The sequence below is a fragment of the Triturus cristatus genome, chromosome 3_2, assembly GCF_964204655.1.
Source record: "Triturus cristatus chromosome 3_2, aTriCri1.1, whole genome shotgun sequence".
NCBI classification, from domain to species: Eukaryota; Metazoa; Chordata; class Amphibia; order Caudata; family Salamandridae; genus Triturus; species Triturus cristatus.
The window spans coordinates 930,189,938-930,214,156 of NC_140584.1; the positions used below are offsets into that span (position 1 = coordinate 930,189,938).

Genomic DNA, 24,219 nt, shown 5'->3' on the forward strand with positions numbered 1-24,219 from the left:
CTGCTCAGGCGCCACACACTCGGCACACCCGTGCCAGCACGAAGGAGAAGCGGAAACCAGGATCCCTAGAGGCAGGGAGAAGAGACACCAGGGGGGGCCCCAGCCGCCGTCCCGGACCCCCACCAGGATTCACCCGCTCCACAGGCACCGGGGCAGCGTCCTCCGCTGATCTCCCTGTCACAGTGGGAGCGCGTCCCCTATCACCCACCTGCGCTGCCCGATGTGGCAGCCGAGGCCGCCACAGCGCCGTTGGGAGGGCCTTCAGCCGCGGGTCTCATCCGGGCCGCTGAGGCTTCTCACGCACAGGTCTGTCCTCCCCAGCACCGAGGGGGAGAGTCCGTCGGGCCGTCAGCCGCTCCTCTCCAGGACGCGCGGCCAAGGCGCTCCCCCCACTTGCAGCAGCACACGCGGATCCGGGACGGGCACCTCGGGGGCATCCAGCGCCGCAGTCACCGGAGAGGGGCCGCCATTTTGCGGACGAGGCGTGATACTCCGGTTCTCGGCAGCAGGACGACTCGGCAGAGCTCCGACAAACCTGGAGGGGCAGCCAGAGCTGGTCCGCAGCATACACAGCAAAATACAGCACCGGATGGCTCGATTCAGGTAAAGATTACAGGCGGATGACGGAGGGGTCCCGGAGCACTCTTAAAGTGCGTCCACCATCTTGGCCAGGAAAGCCACGCCTCCTTCAAAGGTTTTTTAAATGCTAATTCCTAACTATATCAGGCCTGAAACCTATGGTTTTTTCAGTGAATTTCAAAGGTTTGTAAATGACAATTTTTAATGTATTAATTGTTATACTGATTTTTTTTATACTGATTTACTACATTTTTTAAACTATTTATTTTTAGATATATTTTTTTTATTGCATTAAAAATTACATTATACATTACAATACAAAATATACTTTCTCAGAATGAATTACTTTAGTTTAAATACTTGGCAAATAGGCAACAGACTTTTAAGTACAGTAGTTACAGTTGTTGCAATGGGCAACACAATTTCAAACACAAAGCAACATTGAGCTCAATGTGAATTTCTAGTTAAATGCAATTAGTTACTGTATGGATTACTTTTCTAACCACAGGACTGGATCCTAGATTCAGTCCTTGGACATCTCCTGTAAACAGTTGAGTAAAAGCATTTTGGTTACAGTAGTTATTTTTAAGGAATATTATTGTATTTTAAAAGTTGACACTTAGAACATTTTTCACATAGAATCACCAATGTTATCCCATGGCAGAAAATTCACTTAGCAGGTAAGTAGTGTTATCATTACTTTTTCTTACTCAGTGGTGGATCCTGGATCCAGCACTGGGCAACCTCCTGTAAACAGTTGAAAGAATGTGTTTAAGTCATACAGACGATTTTTTAGGAATATTTTTAGTTTGTGAAAATAGACAGAAAATTGTCTGGTGAAAACCACACAATGGATTCCTATGGAAGGAAATACAAGTTACTGGTAAGTACGCTTAGAATTACTTTTCAGGGTCAGTGCTGGGCTAAAAGATGCAGCACTGGGTTCTCTCCTGATAACAGGTGAGTAAATCGTAATTCGTAGTTCGGCTGATTTTAGAGGAATATTTGTACAATGGTAAAGGAAGGGGGCGGGGCCTCAGGTGATGTGTGCAAACACGCCCTGTGGTGCGTTTTAAGTTGGGGAATTAATTCCTCTTCAATCCTGAGGTCCCCTGGGGGCCAACTAGCCCACCAGGTACCTCCAGTATGCGCCAGGGAGCTGCATTACCAGTAGGTAATATATATATATATATATATATATATATATCACACACACACACACACACACACACACACACACACACACACACACACACACACACCCCCCCCCCCCCACTTGGGAGCGAGGGGAGTAGCCCAACTTCTGACAGCAAGAGCGTAGGGAGTGACGGGTGTGCTCCTGAGTGGCTCACGCGAGCTCGGCAGACACAAAGCTCCAGGAGGAATACAGCACCCTGCCGATTGCTGCAGCAGGAGAGCAGGTCTGACGGAAAGAGAGTGATGGCCGGGGGAGCTGTGAGAGTGCTCCCGGCCACTGGGGTCCCAAGACAGGTGGGCCTACGTGCCTCCCACTAATGGACAGCGGCAGAAGCCAATGAGGTACTCAGGGCCCCTCCAACGATAAGGAGGTGGCGGATTGCTCTGGGTAAAGACTATCCCCGGATGGCTAGGGGCAGCACAGGAGACCCGGCCCCTGCTCTCTTCAGCTGAGTCAGTTCCCTCTGAAGACGGAGAACGCTGGAGCTCACCGGGAAGCACAAAGGGTGTGCTGTGTGACCACTTCCTATAACACATTAAGGATATCTGTACAGAAAGATGCCCCCACAGACACTCGGGCCAGGAGTGACAAAGTAGGTAAAGGTGAGTGGGAGGCATGTGTTGGGTCTAGATGAACTGGACATTATGAACTAACTAGCCACTAACACTTCCAACAGTCAGAGGGTGAGAGGACCATGCCGTTATGTGGGCCAACCGTATCCTCTCACGACGTGCTTATGGATGAGCCGACACTACAACATATGTGAGTAACACAAGACCTGGTGTCCCTTGTAAATCCACTTCAGATAACAATGAAGTACATGGATTCTAGTAATAACTACGGTGTCCAAATAGCATCTACCCACACAAAAGAACAAAAGGGACACACCATCAGAGATTTCAAAGGGGCCCAAAAATCCTCCACTGACTCCCTACTCACATAGGACAGCCAAAAAAACTTCCAGATGGAAATTGGAAGGAACATGCACACCCCGGCAATTAAGGAAGGTAGACAATCAATGATGGCAGCCTTCACTAAAGAAATGGACCTTCTACAGCAAGATTATTTGAAATCCTTGAGTGAGCTCGCTCATGTTGTGCCGAGACTGGATATGAGAGTGGACCATCTTTAGGTCGCAACAGCCGAGGGCGTACGTGAGAGGGACAAACTAGCAGTGTGGGTCTCCGATCTGGACAAGAAATGCTAGTGACTCACTGATAATGTAGAAGATGGAGAAAACAGGTCACAACGAAACAATGTATGAATCAGAGATATAGCAGACTCAGTAACGGACTCGAAGTTGCCTTGCTATGTCCAGGACCTATTCGCCTCGTTACTGCAGACTTAAGCAGAACCCGCAATTGTACTCGACCGCACTCATAGGGAGTTCAAATTAGGGATATAGCAAACTCAGAAACGGACTTGGAGTTGCTGTGCTAAGTCCAGGACCTATTCACATCCCTACTGCAGACCTGAGCAGAACCATAAATCGAACTAGACTGCACTTATAGAGTGTTCAACACATATCAAACTATGAACAATTTAACCCCAGATGTCCTTACAAAGGTGCACCTTTTCAGTCAGAAAGAAAAACATAATGAGAGTGGCCAGGCAGATTGACCCAGTAGTATTCCACAAGACCACCATGACACTTTTCTAGGATGTCTCAAGCTTAACCTTAGCGAAGTCGAAATCCCTGAAATCCCTGAAAATAGCACCAGACTACTTGCGTGCCCACAAGATCCCATGTCGCTGTGTTTCCCGGTCTGCCTCCTGTTTCAATACAAAGACAAAAAAGTCTCTATCTCCACCAAGCAAAAAGCTGTCGTCCTCTTACAGATAAGTAATGAGCAAGATGCCAGATGTGACAGTTTGGAGAAACTGAAACCGACGTGGCGCCAACAAAAAACTAGTAAATCCAGAAACAAGGAAGCATGTAGTACGGCCTGAGAACGACCGTGCTCCTCCGTAGAAACTTCCCAGCAGGAAGAGACATGAGACACATACATGGACAGAGGCAAGTTCCCACCGAGGTGCCCCCCTTGGAGGAACAAAAGGACCTAAGGAAGATCTCTAGGTGTCGAGATACTTTCTTGCTGCTGTGGGAAATGATGGGCCCCCTTATGGCAGTGTTGGCAGGGTCCCACACCACCAGGGATCTGATGGCGGCTTGATCTATCCTTTAAGACTTTGCGCTGAGAAAGAGTAACCTGCCTTGCTTAATATGTCGTTTGTTTATTAAATGGGAGTTGGCAGTGTGTGGAAAGGGACAATGGTGACGCTCTCAACAGGCCCAACGGCCCAGGAAGAGCTAGCCCGACTATGGGGGGGCGACCACAATTCTACACACGACAAGGAAGGGAATATTTCCAGAGACTATCGGGTGTGCTGAAGCATGGCGGGGAAACCTGAACCCTGGCGACACCTTGCGAAACATGTTGCTTTATTAATTTGATTAGTATTCTGTTATATTGTTTGTTTGTACTTATGGCCAAGCTAATAATTTTCAATACATGAGGCCCTGTGGAAAGACAGATATAACAGTGCATGGAATGTTTAGGCAGTTAGGGGCCGATAGACGGCACCCAGCCCTTTTTCCATTTTCTTCATGCATTGTGAGAGACGAATCCTGACTGTAGTCACCCTAAACATTCAAGGCTTTCTTGGCGGTGCAGAGGAAACCTTTATTTAATTGGCTAAAAAGTAGATGTATTTGAAAAAGTAGATGTGGTCTTCCTTCAGAAGAGGCATCTCCTGGCGGGGGACATTAATAGGTGCCAATCCAGATATTTCCCACAACAATTTTATTTTAATTCACAGAACCAAAACAAGGGAAGTAGCTATTCTAGTGAGTCTGCAACCCCATTGCAAGAAGACACGATTCATAGAAACTTGAAGGGAGAGGGCAATAGTGGTCAATGGGATGATAGTAAGTAGACGCATTACAATGGAGTCTGTATATGAACCAAAAGATCATAGGGAACAATTTTACTTATGGGTGTTTCATTTTATATCCAGCCACAAATTTACCAACATGAGAGTGGGAGGGGACTTTATCGTGGATCTTAACCCTACCACAGACAGGCCCCAGACCTCATGACAGACGTTACACACCTCACTGTCTATGGTCCTTGAGGACCTTACAATTAATTGACATCTGGTGGTCCCAACACGAAAGAGACAATGATTATACATTCTACTCCCATGTGGACTAGTCTCACTCCTGAATTCAATATATTTTTGTTACTCCTTATGTGCACTGTTGGGCAGAATCTTTGGAGATATGGGCGCAGGTTCTGTCTGACCATGACCCAGTATATGTCACGCTCTTGTTGACACCCCATCAAACCCTATTCCCAGTAGAGAATGGAAGATGAACAAAATAGCTTTACGAGACCCTGTCCTCAGGAAAAATATAAAGGATGCCCTGGAAAATGACTTTAAAGAGAATGTTGCAAAGGAAATTACTCATACCACGTTATGTGCGCAATAAAATCAGTGATCCGGGGGGGATTTATTACCCATACAGCCACCTTTTTCTGACTAGCTAAGTTGAATAGGTTAGATGTAGAGACTGAAATACAAAAATGTGAATTTAAACACTCATGTAATAAGACATAAAAAGCCTTGTGCATAGCTAGCGGGGAAATAGAAGCTGTCATGACCAAACACTGCTTGCAAAATCTCGTAAACAAAGCAGCTATACTATGAGTGAGGCGATAAGGCCGATAGGCTTTATGCACATAAACTAGGAATCATATATCCTTCATAACAGATTGCGGTAGAAAATGCTGCTCCAATGCCCAGGAAATAATGGAGGTTTTTCTGAATACTACGCAGAACTGTGTTGGGGAGAGAGAGAAGCGAGATGAATACCTCTCTAAGGTACACTTTCTAGACATTGATGCCATACTCGAAGAGGAATTAGACTGTAAAATATTGGAGGGGGAGTTCCTGTATGCCTTAAAAATGATCCCTAATAACAAGGCACTGGGTCCAGATGGATTCTTTAGCTCTTTTTATAAAGCTTTTGCTAAGATCCTAACCCCATATCTGACAAAGACCTTTAACTCCTTTTTGACCACACGTTATGTTATGTTATGTTAACCTCCATTTATAACGTGCACGGCTACTCGAAAGTGTCCCGGCGCGATAGCCAAATGGTAGAAGAGGGAAAAAGAAATGGCCTAGCAGAAGATTACTTAAATAGCAGGGTTTTTAACTGTTTTTTAAACACCCTGAGGCTCTCAATGTTTCGTAATTCAAAGGGCAGGGCATTCCAAGCCCTGGCCGCTTTAACAGAAAGAAAGCAACCGCCTAACCTAGTCTGGCGGAACCTAGAAACCACAGCAAGGCATTGGCCTGTAGAACGAAGATGTTCAGACGGCTCATAGAACGAAAACAGTCTCCTAAGGTATTGAGGTCCCGCCTTGTAGAGGGCACCATGGACTAATGACAGGGCCTTAAACCGTACTCGCTGCTCAACCGGGAGCCAATGTAGCCGTCACGTTCTGGACAATCTGTAACTTTTTTAGATGATATGCCGGGAGACCAATGTACAGGGCGTTGGCATAAACTAACCTTGACAAGATGAGCGCGCGGGTCACCATTTCCTTAGCCCTTTTCGGTAAAAGAGGCAAAAATTCTTTAGGCGTTTCAATGTGCCGAAGCACACACCCACTAGTTTGTTAATCTGAGGCAGAAATCTCAAATCCTCACCATACCAGATCCCCAGATTTTTTTCTGGACATCCGGAAGAACTGGGCATAGGATAACCCACAAGCCAAATATCTTCTCTAAAATGTGGGGGGAAGGAACCATAGAGGAGCACTTCCGATTTCTCCTCATTGCACTTCAATTGGGCCTTTGCTAGCCACTTAAAGACCTCCGCGAGACAATTCTTGGCAATGGTCGGAGAGGAATCCGTTTTACTCCACGTGAAGAGGAGCTGGGTATCGTCAGCATAGGCTATGATCTTAGCACCCATCTCCTCTGCCAAGTAGATCAGGGGCGTCATATAAACATTGAACAAAAGAGGGCTCAATGTAGAGCCCTGGGGGATGCCCGTATTCAAACTTCTAGGAGTAGAAGAAAAAGGAGGCAGCCATACTTGCTGCGATCTATTGGCAAGGAAGGATTCAATCCACTTTTATACCTGCCCAGAGATGCCGATGTGGGACAACCGTGCCAGAAGTTGTTGGTGAGGCACGGTGTTGTACGCGGCAGAGAGATCTAAAAGCACCAATGCTGCTCTGCCGCCAGCATCAAGACAATCTCTAATAGCCTCTGCCATCTCAACCAAGGCTGTCTCAGTGCTGTGGGATGCCCTGAAGTCTGACTGGGCAAAGTGGAGGGCGCCTGAGGTCTCAACAAATTCAGAGAGTTGCTTATGGGCAGCTTTCTCACATACCTTTGCCACAGCCGGAAGAAGTGAGATTGCACGGTAGCTAGCTGGGATTGTGGGATTAAGTGAGGGTTTTTTCAGCAAGGGAAGAAGTTTCGCCTGCTTCCACTCAAGTGGGATCATAGCGGTCTGAAGGGACATATTAACAATATTGTTCACTTCCGGGTTGACTATATCCGCAACTGCCGCCAGAAGCCTTGCTCGACAGGGGATGTAGGAGAGCCTGATTTGAGCGATTTAAGAATAGTCAGGGTGTCGGACAGGGGAGTAGTAGAGAATGTAGCCAAAGAAGGGCACACTAAACCCGGCATTACAAATTTAGGATGGAGTGGAGTCTCCTGAGACTGGTTGACGGGCCCAAAGCTATCCTGTATGGCTTTAATTTCGTAGGAAAAAAAAATGAAAGCTGTTCGCACCAATCATTAGATCCAGGAGAAGTCCTCTGTTGGGCCCTAGGATCAAGGAAACTTTGAACAATTGAGAATATTTCTTTAGAATTATTTTTTGATTGGGCAATGCGCTCTGCAAAAAAATTACCTTTGGCAGCCTTCACCATAGAGTAATAGTCGTTCTGAGCATTCCTAAGGGCTGATTTCGCTAGAGGACTGTAAGCCTGTCTCCAGACCCGTTCAAGCTTTTTACATGCAGATTTTTGGTTTTTTAATTCCTTAGAAAACCAAGGTTGGGACGGAGACTTTCTTGCTCTTTTATGACCAGGAGGACCAGAGAATTTCTCCACTGCTCCGGCCAGCCAAGTCTTATGCCCGCCAACTGCTTCCAGTAAGTCCCCTGACATACCTGGAAGAGTATCGGCCAGGACCCCCCCAAAAGCCGCCGGTTCAATACAAAGAGGAGGTCTAACCACAGGAGCATTCATAGCGGAAGTGGAAGGCTGAATGGACCAAGAAAAATGAATTAGAAAATGATCCGACCAAGTGACCGGAAGAGGGTTACCCCATCAATGCTGGAATCCGTTTTAACCCTAATAGTGAAACTAGGTAAAGACCTACAGAAAGTTATGTGGGTCTTACCACCCTATAGGCCTCCTCAATAGTGATGTCAAGATTTATACAAAAATATTGACCCATAGGCTATAGAGAATGTGGCTGGACCTGTTATCCCCATATCCGTCGGAGTTCATCAGAGATGCCAAACGAGAGATGACATAAGGCTTGCAGCAAATGTGAAAGACCAGGCAGTGACCACACAGACTCAGATCCTTCTGCTCTCCCTTGCTGCTGAGAAGACATTTGATCAAGTTGACTGGACCTTTTTAACCAAAACTTTAGACAAAATGACACTAGGTTCTCAGATGAAGGTCTTTATAGTGGCAAACTATGTGAGACCCTCAAAAGAATTTGAATACAATCTCATCTTTCCTATTCAATAAGAATGACCATAGGGATGTGCTAGGGATGTTCCCTTTCACCTATAATCTCCCCATTGACTTTGAAACCTCTGTTTCAACATATTTAGGCCAACCTAAAATTACATGCCTAGAGATGGGGAAAGGACAGTTGAAAATGGCATGCTTTGCCGATGATATCTTATGCTTCTTAACCAACCCTGCCACCTCCCTTTCTGCATTGCTCGAGGAGTTAGATCATTTTCACCAGGTGTCAGGCTTCAAGAGTAATCACTATAAGTCTAAAGCGATTGGGATGGCGAAGAACCAGAAGGACAGTAAAAAAAACTGCCTCCAGTCACCAGTTACAGGGTGCATCAACAGGGATTGACTAGCTCGGGTTTAAGATCTCTCTTAGCACTAGTAAACTCTACCACTGAATGTCCCGACCATTATAGATACCCTGTTTAAGGATCCAAACGTGGAAAAGAGGCAATGCACTATGTCTTGGCCAGCTATATTCAAATGGCATCCTGGAGATTAGAGACCAGTGCGCCAATGGTTTTTAAGTTAAGGGTCAAAGATCTTTATTGCATTCCCAAATTGCTAAATTGGGCAAGGCACCCGAAAGTGAGGGAATCAGGGGCAGGAGAGATTGCTGGGATGAAGGATATGTGGACAGATGGGGACACTAACAAAGCTCTCAACCGTCTTAAACACACCATAGACAGATCTATTCCTATAACAAAACTGGCATACATAGGACAATGGCCAAAGGACCTTGCCCTCACACTGAATGAGGCGGACTGGATACAAATCTGGGTCAGGGCAACAAAATCTTTCCTTTGTTTTCAATACAAGGCAAGTGCATTTAAAATAATGTTGTGGTGGTAGTTGAGCCCAGTCCATCTGAAATCAATATGTAATGCCCTTGATAGTTGATGGAAGGGATGCCCTGCAAGAGGGACTTATATATACGTGCTGGAACTGCTCAAAAATCCATCCATTCTTGATTTTTTTGAACTCATGTAGGAAATCACAAACATTGGATTACCCAGACTGCCTCAAAAAGTACTTCTTGTCCATATGGAAGTGAACAAGCTACCCTCCCTGTCTCGAACCGAAGAAAAATGAATATCCCCTCTCTTGCTAGTAGCCCAACCAGTCATAACCCAGAGATGGGGGAACACTTCATTACCAACAAAAGATCACTAGTTGGCGAATGTGTGGAGTGGGAGGTTGATGAATAAGTGCAACAATTTTGGGAGCGCCACAATTTTAGCAATAGCAACTCTTCCCATGAGAGACAGCGGTATTCTTGTCCACACCAGGACACGGTGAACCAACCACGTCATCAGTCTACCATAGTTTGCTTCCCCCCCCCTCCCTCCCCCCAGAGATCATCCATGTCTCTGCTAAGCCAGAGGATGTCCACCAAAGCGAATAATTTCCAGGATGATAGGAACAATATTGGTTTTGGGTTCACGAACACACAAGGAGACAACGTCTGCCTACATAGAGACCAGGATACTTCTAGGGGTAAATGGAAGCCCCCATTAAGATGGTGATGCCTTAATTTGGAGGCCAAGGACTCCACTGCAACGGCAAATAGTATGGGCAGCAGAGGCATCCCTGCCGGTTTCCCCTCGATATTGAAAATCGAGGAGTGATAGCCCCGATAACGCGCAGACAGAAATGCTGCATGTAAAGCAATTTAATGAGACGCAGGAAGTTGCTACTTAACTGATTCCAGGGGTTGTGGGTGGAAGTTTTTCATGTAGCCTCTGTGCTGGTGCCACACTGATGTCGCCAAATGTTTGTAAGATCGTTATCTACTATCATACTGTGCAATTGCGCTGCATTTCCTGGGTGTAGTCAACGAGTGTCATTGGACATACTATGTGCGCATCTAGGATCAAATTGAAGTCTCCACCCCAAATTACCACACCTGGGTCCATAGTGGCCATAGCTCAGTGAAGTAGTCAGTGTCGTCTACATTAGAACCATATCGAGGATAGTATAACAGGGTACCTTTGCATCTTCCCTGTCAGAATGACAAACCTGCCCTGTGTATTGCATAGCACCTAACCCGTGTACCAAGGCAACATCTTCCGAAGGAGTATAGGTACCCATCACGCACGATTAGAATAAATGGAGATGTGAGCCTCAGCGATCCATCCCACATACACTCAGGAGCAGCCAGTATCTATCATGTTAAATTTCAATCAAGTGTAGCTACTGTAGCAGGCATATGTCTATTTGATGTCTTTGCATGTACGCAAGCATAAGCTGCATTAGCAATCCATCAAGCTGGCCATCAAGCCTCCACACATTCCAGGTTAAACAGTTAATAGTGGTCATTGAGTGTCGGGGTGAATGCTCAGTGGCCTGTACATTTCACCCACGGAGCAGATGTATCTATAGCAATTGATGACTGTGTGATTAAAATGGAAGAAAACAACTTTTGAAAAGCAAGCAATAAACAAACCACTCAACACTCACCCCCTCCCACTCATTTCAACTCACCAACTAGTGGAATTTACTGCTCCCTCCCCCATCTTAATGAGCATACCAACAGCACATAAGTATAAAGGGAATCATCCGAGGTGGACGCCAAGAGGGCCAGGCGTACAACCTAGCCAGGAAGCGCTTGTGTGACTGGCGAAGGTGCGAGAGGGTAAATTATAAATAGATCACTGCACCGCTCAACCATCATTAGGGACCACACGGGCACATCATGTCCAAGGAGGCACCAAGGCCTCTGCCAATTAGTGCCAATGCCTTTAGTTTGAGTAGGGCCAAACACTAATAGGCCATGCCCAGGAACTGAAGCGCTCACTCCACAATAAATACAGGAGCGAGGTCAGCTCCAAACAGCGACCTCAACATGGTTTCGACATAAGTTTACATCCTATTCATGGCTGTGGATTCAGGGACACCAACGATAGGCAGGTTGTTTTGTTGACAGAGCGCCTCCAAATCTTCATTTTTATTTTTTATCATTTCAAGTACGTTTTCCATGCGGAGAAGCTGTTCCCCAGAGGATGTGTGGCCTTCCTCAATGTCGGATGTGCGGCGCTCCAGTTGGTCTAGGCGCTCCAGTTGGTCTAAGCACTCCTCATTTTTTTTAAAACACATTTTTATTAGTTTTTCAAAGTGATGCCATAAAAAAACAGCCCAGAGGGCAGAACATATGATCAAACGGTGGAATTAAAGTTCAGTGCAGTTATCCCAGATCCCCACTGTCATAAGGCCCGTCTTCCCCATCCATTATCGATTACTCCCATCAGGGAGACAACGTGAGCACTCCCCCGTCATTCCAACCCCCCTCCCCGTGCCTAGATTTATATAAATGTCTCAGAGCGCCTCATCATAGTGGTCATCCCAGCAGGATTCCTCATGTGGATGTCACCCTCTGCCTCATCTCCCCCCTCCCCTAACTCCCTAAGAAACTCCCACCACCCGCCCCACACCCCAGCATGCCGCTGTCTCAGTAAAATGTCCATTCATACACGTCTGACGCATCCACCTTATTCCATGTTCCCTACATCTTGAACCCAAGGGGTCAAAATCGTGGAGAGAATTGAAGGAAGCCCCCAACTAGTCCTTCCCAGGTCCCACTCTATGCTTGAGCTTGCGAGGAACCTCCGGATTCAGTCGCCCGGTGCTGCGCCCATCTCCCTAGTATATATTCTGCGTCCTCAGCCGGGTGCTTCACCAGGTCAACCAGTATCACCCATGCGCGCGCCATTTCCATTGATTTTTCATTCCCAGTGCACCTAGCCTTTCGCAGTCTGCAGTTCCCCTCACTCTCCGCCCATTTCACTAGTTCCATTTTCCATCTCAGCAGTTTGGGGGCATTCTCTGACTTCCAGTGAACTAGTAAGCACCCTCTTTGCAAATACCAGCCCCAAGTCGATGAATTTATTAGTAATTTTGGTCTCAGCAGTATGCGGGAACCAATGTAACAAACAACAACCAGGCGTCAATGCTACCTCTCTTTCCGTCACTGTTGCCAGGCCATCTGTCACTCCTCTCCAGTATTCTCCCAAGTGTGGGCACTCCCAAAACTTGTGAAGGAACCCTGCCCCCTCCAGGTTACACCTTGGACAGGCGGACGAGACCCCAAAGTAATCATTAATTTTGCCCGGTGTTAGGTATGCCCTATGCAACACATAGAAGTGAATTAATTGGAAACGCGCTTTCCTAGTGCCCTTCCAAGCCCGTTCTAGGATCTCTCCCCATGGTTTCTCCATGATGGCCTCCCCAAGTCTGCCTCCCATTTAAGGCGTAAAGCTATCAGAGGCTGCCGCAAATCGTGCGTGATCCGCCTATAGAGACATGTAACCGCCTTAACAGTCCCCACTGCCATCACTACATACTGACATGCCAGGAACGTCTTGGGTTCCACAAACCCCTCTCGCCAGTGCTTTGTAATGGCTGCTGTCAAAGCGGCATGGAAGAGAAAGTCCACCCGTGGGAGGTATGTCTAAGCACTCCTCATGTTCTTTTCCTTGAGCCGGTCGAATCTAGTATTCAGGAAGTACATTTTGGAATCGATGGTATTCACAATATGTTTAAGGTCCTTGAACATTCATTTTAATGCCGGAGCAGCTCCATTCTCCTGTGCCTCTTGCGCCCGGTTCCCCAATCCAGGTCTGCTGTATGTGTACGGTGCTGAGTTTCATACATCAGTTTGGCTTGTTTATTATCACTTTTGCCCATTGTGAAGGTTGTTGACCTCCGTGCATCACCTGTAAGGAAGAACATGTGGCAGAATTGCCAAATCTGGTGAGCCAAGAAATGCAGTGGTCAGGGTCCCGCCACTCCCCAATAGTCAGTTATCGGGGGCACGAGCAGACCCAGCACTCGTGCGTCCTGCGGGCCTTTGTTTCCAGGCCTGCAGAGCTTCAAAGCACAAAGTTCAATGAAGACTTTTTTGGCAGCACTGTACTTAAAGACTTGCAAGGCATACCAGGAGAAGGAGGTCTTGTAGAAGCAGCACTAAGTCCAGGGCGCCCCCAAACATCACAGCGAGGGTCCCACCACTGCCCAGGGGTCACCCGCTGGGGGGCATGAGTAGACCCAGCTGTACAGCAATGGCAGCACCCTACACACAGAGCCCTCAAAGTAAGCTGGCTGATGCATCAGGCCAGGATCCCCAGGATGACGTCAGGGTACCGCCAGTGCACCCTGCTCCCCTCTCATGACGAGGAGCACGTAGATTGGGTGAAACCACGCAAACAGCCGCCCCATCAATTGCGCCTCACCTGGTGGTCACTGGTTCCGGTCTTCAAGCACACACGGTCACTATCCGACTAGGCGGCCTCCGGCACCGGGAGCACCGCCCCGTAGCCAGCTGGTGTCATCTGCAGCATGGGGGCAGAGCACGGAGCACCACAGCTTCAGCTCCAGCCGACTGCCACACAGCGAAACTCACAGCCCTCAGATAGGTGGGCAGAGCCCGCTGCTTTGCCCCGGCAGTGCATTCCTCCAGGCCCAGCTAGGCCCCAAAGTGACGTCCCAGGAAGTTCAAGCGGCTGCGGTTCCGGTCTCCAAAATAGGCCGTCAGACCGTGACTGGAGGCATTTAGGAGCAGCGACAGCCTTGTAGACGGATCGTAGTCCCCGCTACCTGCAGGATAAACAACGGATTAAGCTCACCGGCCGCTGAGCCTCACTAGGTGGCAGCTATCAGTATTTTAACAACGTGAATGCTTTAGGAAGCTGCCAGACAACCTTTTATGTTATATTGGCTTTCTACCTGTTAGTTTGTTCATCGTTTTCGGCCCCCCACCTTTATTTTCCCTTTTATTGTTCCTTGGTGCTCTGACCTCTTTGCCTGTCATGTTGACCTTGCTCTTTTTTGGCTTTGTCATATTGCTGTGTTCTCTCTATTACCTTTCCCTTTTCAGAAGAATCCATTTCCTGGGTTTTGAACTTACCAACTTCGCTCCAGCATGGCTTAGGGTCACTGTGGCCTGCCTTTCGTAAGCCAGGGAGCATATCTGCTTACTATTTACTTAGTGTGAATATTGTGAACTTTTCATCAGTGCTACATCGCTGCATGTACTTTACCTGACTGCGAATCATTCTATTACCATCTCAGTTGATACCCATGCAGCAACAAGAGACGTAACATCTGAGAGAGCCGTGCTAAAGAAGACCTGGGACGGCCGTGCATCTTTCTTGCTCTCCCTCTGATTCATTCCATTTTCCCTCTGGCGTTTGGCTTTGTCTAGTATGCCCTCCTTGGTACTGACAGAGCCACACTCTGTTAAGAGTTATTCATTTTTATCATTTTACACTTTCTATATTTGTGTTCGTTTTGACTTGGTTTTGGTTGTGCAGTGCTTCAAAAAAATGTCTTCTTTATCAGGTTGGTGTTTCATTTTTTAAAAGTCTAATTCTGTATTAAGGACACATAAAAATAACAATTAATATTATTTTCAAATTTTTGGGGTATATTGCGAATGAATTGTTTGTATTATACTTTTAGTTTGTGAAGAGTCTATAAACTTTTCCTCGTGTAGATTGATGGTGTAGTTGCTGGAGCGCTTCCAAACAAACAGGGTCACGGTCTCCTTTGAAGTGGGCTACCTGTGTAGCTGTTTTGGTGTTTCTCATGTTCTATATTTATATTTTTTTGATTAGTTCTGTTTTCCTACTTGTTAACCATTTTGGTTTTGCATATGATTGGTTTAAGTTCTAAGTAAGTGTTATTTTATTTTTATTTTTAACCAAATAAGGAAGATGCCAAAAACGTTGTATTCATGCTACTAATTTCAGGAATTTACGGTTTGTTTTCTGCTGTATTCTACTATTTTATGTTTTAAGTTATATTTTGAAATTATTTTTACGAGAGAGAGTTTAAATGCTGTTTAGCAATATTTTGCTTTTGTTTTAGGGTGTTGTCAATATTTTCATACTCTGTATTTTTTTATATTTTTCACAATATTTATGCCCTTTAATGTTTTTGTACCATTGCCCCACACTTTTACTCTCTGCTTCCTCACACCTTCTTTGTTATGACCTCCAATTTCTTTAGGTCCCTGATTTGACTTCCTCTATCTCTCTCTAATCTCTTCCTTTCCCAGACTCATTTGAATCCTTTACTTTGATCCTGCCTCGAAATTTCAGTTATTTGCAGTCTCTCTTGCCTGATATTCACCTTGTCCTCCTTTGTTCCTTCTCCCTGACCATGGATTACAAGTGCACTCTCACTAGCCCATAAATCCGTTCACCAACAGGAGAGAAGGTAGAAAAAAACATTGTTTCTCTTAAAAACAACATTGTTTCTCTTAAAAACAACATTGTTTCTCTTAAAAAAACATTGTTTCTCCTCTGAACTTGCTGCTTTATGTTTCATCAGCTGTTATGACACTGTTCTATTACATGCCAAACAATGCTGCTAGCAGGAACTTTATCAATTCTATCTCTGCATCTTATCTGATTCTATCCTTTACTGAATTATCTCTCCCTTCATCCTCCATACCCTGTCTTGTCTCCGCTCATGCCCCCCCAGTTGGCGTTTCTATATTCCTCTCTAAGACTGATAAACTCAGTTGAGCCTCATTTTCTGTTACTGGTTCTTCCTACTCTTCTTTGCTTTCACTGCCCTCTCCTTCCTTTCTCATTGTCACCACAATCTTTGAAATTAAGGGGCATATTATCAAGACAGGCGATGAAATTATCGCCTCTTTAGCGGCAGAAAACTGCCGCTAAAACGGCGATAATGGGCTTGATATTACGCTCTATGGAATTCCAATTGAAGCTCAGGTTAGATGTCCTTCACATCTAACATGGGCTTCAATTGGAATTCCATAGAGCATATTATCAAGCCCATTATCGACGTTTTAGCGGCAGTTTTCTGCCGCTAAAGCGGCGATAATTTTATCGCCTGTCTTGATAATATGCCCCTTAGCTCTTACTTTATGTCTGACGAGCCAGCCTTTCCACAGCTCCCTCTGAAACTGTCTTCTAACCTGTAATCTTCCAATCAACCATAATTTGCTACCCTACTGTGCCCCCCTTTTCTAGCCTTTCTCTCTGTTTAGCCTGAAGCTGCCAGTGCCGGCTGTACAGTATTGAGAAGTGTTGCGTATTTGTCCAGTTCAGGCAATAAAATCCTTATTTTCCCTCTTTTTCTCTCTCTTTGACTTCAGCTCATCCCTTTCCCCTGAGCCTGAATTAGGTTTGCCCTGGCAGGAGATAAAATCCGATACCCCGGGGTTCAGAATACCTGTTGTGATTATTGCCTAATCTGAATTCTTCCCTCAAACATAGGGCATAACATGCAGATTTTAGTGTTGACAACATCAATGTCCGCATGTCTCAGTATTTATACATTATACTCTTTCAAATTAAATGGAGGAACAATTTGAAAGTCTTATCTTTATCACAGGGCAGCCAGTAATGGCCAAGCTCGGTAAACTGCACCACTTGAATCTGCGATCCCCGTGCAGATACCTGTTTGTACAGACATGAGACATCATTACTTTATAAGGCACGCGTAAATAAATGAGAACTTCGGCCCTCATTGGGACTGGCCCCGTGTTTGGTGTGATATTTATTGCACTTGATCAATAACGATAATCTGGGGATCGCTAGGTATAAGGTGCAATACAAAGCAGGATTTTCCCTCGTCATGTGCCCTCCTGGTAATTATCGGACATGTATCCCATGTTACATCTCAGCAGGCTTGGCCTGGCGGAATTGAACTCAATGGGTCGGACTCTAACACACCCGGCAACTCCCAGTGTGCTGAAGTGCACATAACTTACAATTCTAAATCTTGGCTAACCTGGGGCTCTAGAGGGGTCTGGATTGCATAGCCCCCTTCTAATGAGGGCCTTCGTGTTCCTGCATACTCTCTGAATTCAGAAATCCCTGCTCAACTCTTCCTATTCACTTTAAACTCCCACCTCCCAACCCCGTCTTCTCTTGCGTCCCTACTTGAACACTCCTTGCTTCTACTCAATCATTTTTAAGCGTTTACTTACCCTTGCCTTCTGCACCTCTTGTGCTCCGGTCTTGGGATACACCCGTCATCGAAATCTACATTCTGCCTCTCGATTACACGACGTGTTCCCTCGCTGCTGTGCCCATGCCCACTTCTGCCCACTTTCCAAACGTGTACCATAAACTCTGGAACACTCTACCCTCTCATTGTTACCCGCGCTGCTGCTTTAAACTTGGCATTTATGTTATAATGCGGTTCATTTTCTTGTCCTGCACTAGGGAGAAAACATTCCATAAACTCACTGAAATTCAAAGAAATTCTAACACGAGTACCTCTAAAAAGTACCGGATGTAGCCGGCAAGATTACATCAAAGGTGTGGTATCCCTGCATAGGCAAACACATCCCTTAATAACCCTTTCAATCACAGTATGCTGTAACCCATGAATGACAGCTGCTTTACTTAGACGTGAGGCACCTGCTTCTCATTGAAAAAACCTTGCTTTCTATTGGGCTGCAGAATTAGTGCCCTTCGGGTCTTTCCTACCAACCCACCTGCCTTACCGGTGATTCCAGGCTCTGCAGCCTGTTGTTGACCAGCGCTCATATTCAATACTGCTGATGTGTGCGGACAAACTGGAAGTTCTGCTACAAAAGAAGACTTTTTTAGATCCTCTCCACTGGCGACCTGCCTGAGATGCCTGATTCAAAATATGGCCCACTCGGCTTCATTGGAGATCTTGAAGGAAGGCCTTGGTAGGGTCACCTTGCCACTGTGTAGCTATTTATTTCTATGAAGGCTTACGGGGCTGGCATCTCCATTATGCTTCTGGGACATCTTGACTTGGGTGCTACTCCACTACTATGGAGAAACGTCCCCTCAGGCACAACACCCTCAGATGAAGTTAATCTATGTTGATATGTTCTGAGTGCGGAGTAGCATGCTCCCTTTCTCAGCAAGAGGATGCCGATCACTGTGTTGGCTCTTCTATATTAGGCTGGTTTCAGGACTCGAAGGCCTTTTCTGCATCTCATGTGGTCACTGCAAGATGTGGTTTCTGACTTGATGCAGAATAGCAAAAACTCCAAGACCCTCATTAAGAGTGGCCCAGTGTTTGGTGTAATAATTATCACACCCATAAAAACTGACAGCAATATACTGTACATTTATCGGGTACAATAATCAACAGCTAGTGCAAGCTTTGCCCTCGGAATGGGGCATAACATGCAGATTTGAGTGCTTACTGTAGTTACTGGGTGCGATAAACATCACACACGTGCACTTTACTGAGGCATTTGTCAAGAGGCACTAATACGTTATAAATCCTGCGTGTGAGAACTTCGTTCTGACTATTGGAGTCATTTGGCCCATCTTAGTGTCTTCCCTACAGTAGGACTCTGGGGCTCCACCTTGAGGTTAACCGAGCTCAATGAGGAAGCCTTGCTTCAGGATGCAACGCATGAGGCTGGTTAGAAGGGGTGTGTATGCTGCCATCAAACACAACGCTCTATAAATAAATTATAGCAACTTTTCAAGGGCAAATAGTCTGCATTCATCATGCAAACCATCATGTATGTGTTCAGGGCTGCAGTATGTAAGCTTAACGAAATGCTGTGGCTCCTGTCTGGCCATTACCAAATGTATATACTCTATTTATAAAGTGATCTGTTTGATGGTAACAAGTGCACGCAGGGATCGAATCCGACCGAGCACTTACATTGCATCCAGAAGCAATGCTTCATCTGATGGAGACACCTCATGGGGTCCACCAACAGCCCAGATGAACGCAGCTCAAAAACAGGAAGGCGGCCAAAATGCTTCGAAAGCTCATAGCAAGCTTTCTCCTTTGGGATGTTCATTCTTTATGACAATTAATGGCGATCCCAGTTTTAAAACAACATTTTTACCATATGGGCCCTGATTAAGAGTCAGCCGGAGGGGAATTCCAGCATGGAACTCCGCTCCGTATGACTCAGAGTGGGCCGGTGGTCCTGCACCGGTTGTGGGAACACAGCAGGACCCGATATTTGCAGAAGATGACTTTACCCAGGAATATCTCAAGAGGTTTGCTGCATTCCCGGTCTTTTTTGGTGGGGGGGGTGAACAGTGCAAAACTTACCTTTACCCTCCCTTTTCCATTCCCCAGACAAAATAATACATTCACCCCTTTCTTGCAGCACGAGGTAAACGCATCCTTTGTATAGGTCTGAAGGTGGAGATTTCTCACACTTCAATGGATCTTTGTCTCCCAGTGTATGAAATATTAGGAATCAACAATCTCATCCTATGTAGCTATCATAGTATGTTTTATACCTCGTGTAGTGTCTACAGCTCCTAACAATGAATTGTTAATTATTAATCTCGACTGTATACTGTTTCTACATGAATAAGACATTCTGTTTGTCAAAAAACCTATTTACCTCATGCACAAATTAAAAAAATAGTGTCAGTATTTTTGTAAAAGACTGGTTGGTAAAAAAACAAAGAAATAAATATTCAAAAAAACTACCCAAGCATTCAAAAGGTATTTTCTCTTGTATTAATGCTGTTATTTTAAATTGTCTTCCTCTATAAACTATAAGATGTTGACATAAATAGTTGTGGGAATTCCGTATTTGCTTTACAAATAAAAGCACCGTTTAAATAATTTAGTACTACCGGGTGAATACCAGTAATGACTGTGAGCCCTACAGGCCTCAAACAGCATTAAATGTCACTTTCTCGGAGAATCCTTTTTGAAGCTTTTACATTAAGGCAATTTGCATTTCTGGATTTCAAAAAGAAAATACTCACTGACCTGTTATCAAATCCTGGGCCCAGGGGTAAATAATTTAAAGAGAAAAAAACCCCCACAAAAACACTTTCTACTATTACTAAAAAATTTTATGGAAAGGGTTTCGGTAGTTCATCTGTATTCCACTTTTACCATAACCAGTGTAGATGGATGTCACGAATACAAGGAGGTAGAATGGGAGAGCCAAGTAAGCAGGAATATACGGTCGCGTGCGTAGACTTTGAATAGCGTGGGTATTGTATTGGATTGTCACATTTGAAAGCACGTCTTATCCATAATGAGGCTTCGAAGTGCTTTGATTGTGCCTTTTCTGAGTGCATGATTGGTAAGGTGTTGGAAGAAGTATGTTCTATGTGAAAGAAGTTGTTTGAGGTATGTGAAGTTCATAGACATGTCCAAGCATGGTGCAGCTTACTCCACAGCACTTAAGCATGAGGTGTTGAGAAGAGTGGGAAGATAAACACTGCTATGTTGATCTACTTAACAAATTAAAGTAATAGATCTCTGAGTTTTGTGGTTGTAGCTTTCAGCCATGCAGTGGGAGATAATTTTCGCTACTCAGGAATGACTGTTTCCCTCTCTGAGCAAAATACTGGAACCTTTTCATCCTTCCACTCCTGACTAAAACTAAAAACAAATTTAAAGTATGTGTGTCGCTACCACTCTCCCTGCTGGGCCGACGGGCGCTCTCTAAAATGGTAACCCGCCTGTGTTCCCTTATATATTCTGAAAAACTACTCCTACGAGATGCCCCACAGCTTCTTCACGGGCTGTGGGCCGCGGTCACCTTATTTCTGTTGGCAAGAAAGGTCCCCCAAATCTTTTTCGAGAAGTGCTGCTGTACAGCATATGAGGCAGGCCTGGGATGGGCAGATGTTAAGACGTATTACTGGGCGTCCCAGATAGTGCCATCAAGGATTAGCTCTTCGCGCACATAGGTGACCCAACAGTGCAAATGGAGTTGGACCTTATCAGGCCCCACGCTATCCTTAGCTTATTATGCGGCAAGGCCCTCCCATGTTTCCTGCCCCAGTGTCGTACCTCTCAGTCCTTTGCTGGCAAAAGACCTTAAAACACATTACACGGAACAGCACAGTAACAGCGGCAACACGGCTGTGGCAGGGTACTTGGCTAGCGGAGACATTGCGACTTTCTGGATACGTGACCTGGGACCTAACCAGTATCTCCACCCTCGGGTATGTCTGGGCTAATATCCACATTCAATACTTTTAGGAACTTGCCACAGATTTGTATCTCCATCCCTCACAATTCTACAGATACTTAAACTCAGACACGCGCTGGGCACCTACAGGGATGTACTTACTGTTATGCCAGAATACAACCCCCTCAATGCCACTTAACGTTAGAAGCTTTGGATAAGGAGGGTATCTACCACCTATATAAAGCATTGATAAATAATTTCCAGTCCCCTTAGAGTCAATCCAAGCCAGTTGGGAGGCGGACGTAGGAATCCTAGAGGACCACGTCTCGGTGGCACCCAGAATGTTAGCTATATCTAAGCTCCTCTTTCGCCTCATACATAAATTTCAGTATTGCTGTTCTGCCTCTGGAGGAGGGGCCATGCTGTTATCCCGAACTGTCTCAGATGCAAGGCCGTGCTGTGCACATTCTACCTTATTGTCTGGGAATGGCCAACCATTAGCAAATACTGGATAACAATCAACAGAGTCCTCAACATAGTGACAGCTTGCAGACTTACCCTAGAACCTAAAATAATCCTTTTGGGTATTATGGAGGACCTGGGAGCCCGAGGAGCTCCTGAGCCATAATTGGCATAGGGTACTTGGTGGCAAAAAGAGACATAGCATGACACTGGCAAGATCGCACCCGCCTCTCCCACACTGACGGAATGGGTCAACGGTATGAACATCTGTGCAATAATGGAGAAGCTGGTGTATAAAACCCGTGGCTTCTACATGAAGTATGAAAAGATCTGGGGACCCTGGACTCAACCGATGGCCGAGATAGGGTGAATTCAAATTTATGGACTACACAGGGGGAAGAGGGATTCTATACATGCTGATATGTCGACTCCAATTGGTGCAGAACGCCGCCGCCTGGCTGGTGATGGATCTCCCTAAATTTCACTCAGTATCAGCCACTATCAGAAGTTTGCATTGGCTCCCGTTGGGTAGGAGAATTGTGTTTAAAGCCTTGTGTCTAGTTCACAAGGCTGTCCACAAAAAGGGGTCAGAAGGCATCAATAAAATGTTCCAAAGATATTGTCCTGGCAAGGGCCTGAGATCTGCAAGTAAGAACCAGGTTATTGTTCCCAGGGCTAGGAAAGTTAGAGGGGGGGGAGGGCTTTCTCTTTGATAGGGGCCAATCTGTGGAATTCCCTCTCTTTCCCTATCTCCACTTTGGAATCACATCTAGTTTTTCGGTAGTCCTTGAAGACCTGGCTTTTTACCTGTCCTAATGCTTTTTCCAACCTGAATCTTTAAGTGCTGACCTGGTCGGACATCTCCTACTATGATCTTGTTCCGCAGCGCCTTGATGCCCCTGGGCTAAGTTCGAGCTCTATAAAATGTATATTCATTCATTCACTCATTCATTCATGTCAAGATGTACTGCATGTTCAAAGTATTGATATAATGTGCGTGGGAGGGGAAAATAATTACCATGTTTGTACGCTGCTATCTTATGCATTTTTCATTTCAAAATACAATAAAAAGTGTTTATATATAGAGAGAGAGAGAGAGCGAGCAGTCATGCTGGTACTGCTTTACAGAACTGCAAATGGTTGTCAAGTAATGGTGTTCCAAGATAAATTCCAGTGGTGTTAAAATGTGAGAACACAAGTGAGACTGTGGCTCGGAGTTTGTGTGGAAACATGGGAAATGGGTCATGGGAAGATTAGACACAGGCATCTTATCACGTTAAAACTTTGTTTGTACGCTTGATGTGCCTGTGGCTTAAGGGGTAGATCTGCATCCATAATCAACTTTTAAGTTCCTGGCTTGAGCAGAGCATGGTGAGCGAGATCCGAGTTCTTGAGGCCACACTGTAAATGGGTTTATGGTTCGTTCGTTCACTGCATGTAAACATCTCTGCTTGGGCGCACTGAGCTTCAGGAGGCTGGTTAAAGTCCACTGACTGATTGCTTGTAAGCCTTTATCGAAAGATATAGGAGCTAAAAGTAGGTGGACTTTCAAGTTTTAGGATGATTTGCATGCAATCGGCATATTTATAGCAGCTGACATTATAGGATAAGATGACGTCAGAGGTAAATGCTATATAGGAGGGGGCAATTATAAAGCCTCCAGGTACACCATCTTTGGATCTGAATGGATCAGAGGAGAAGGGTAGAAAGGATATTGCAAGGGTTCTATCCTTAAAGTAAAAAGTAATCTATTTTAGGGCAGTTCTTTGGATCCCTGTGGCATGTATACGCTTATATGAGAAAAATGCAGTAGGAGACATAAAAAGAGGCACAAAAATAAAGCAAAATACTACATTGCAAAAAGTGGGGTGGGAGCAGAGTAAAACAGAAGAGATATGTAAGACATAGAAAGGAGGCACAAATACCTAGTAAGTAAAGGGAGGGAGGAGAGGGAATAGAAACGTGACAGAGATGCCCCTACCTCACCCGTACATAGTTTTTATTTTTTAACAGTCAGACCTGAAACTTTCTAGGCCTTTTTTTAATGATTTTAGCGTACGACCGGAAAGCACCCATCTTAATATAAATTATGAATGCAGTAACTCTTCAACAAGATAGGTTACATGGAAGAAATCAAACATGGTTTGCCATTATACTAAAACAGAATAATTTAACAGATAAGTCCCCCAGGCATTGCATAATGAGGCTGTAACTGCATTTCTTTTTTATTTTTGGTGGCTTTTGTTCCCCCGTTTTGTTAGTCATCAAAACCACTGGGTGTCAAAAATGCTTTGTAGTACAAAGCAACAAATGCT

General features: G+C 45.3%; 1 protein-coding gene across 1 annotated transcript in view; it reads left to right on the forward strand.

Moving 5' to 3' along the window:
- The window catches only part of LOC146858828 (uncharacterized), a 1,229,505-nt gene that overhangs the window by 437,321 nt on the left and 767,965 nt on the right, over positions 1–24,219 (forward strand). The window lies entirely within an intron of this gene.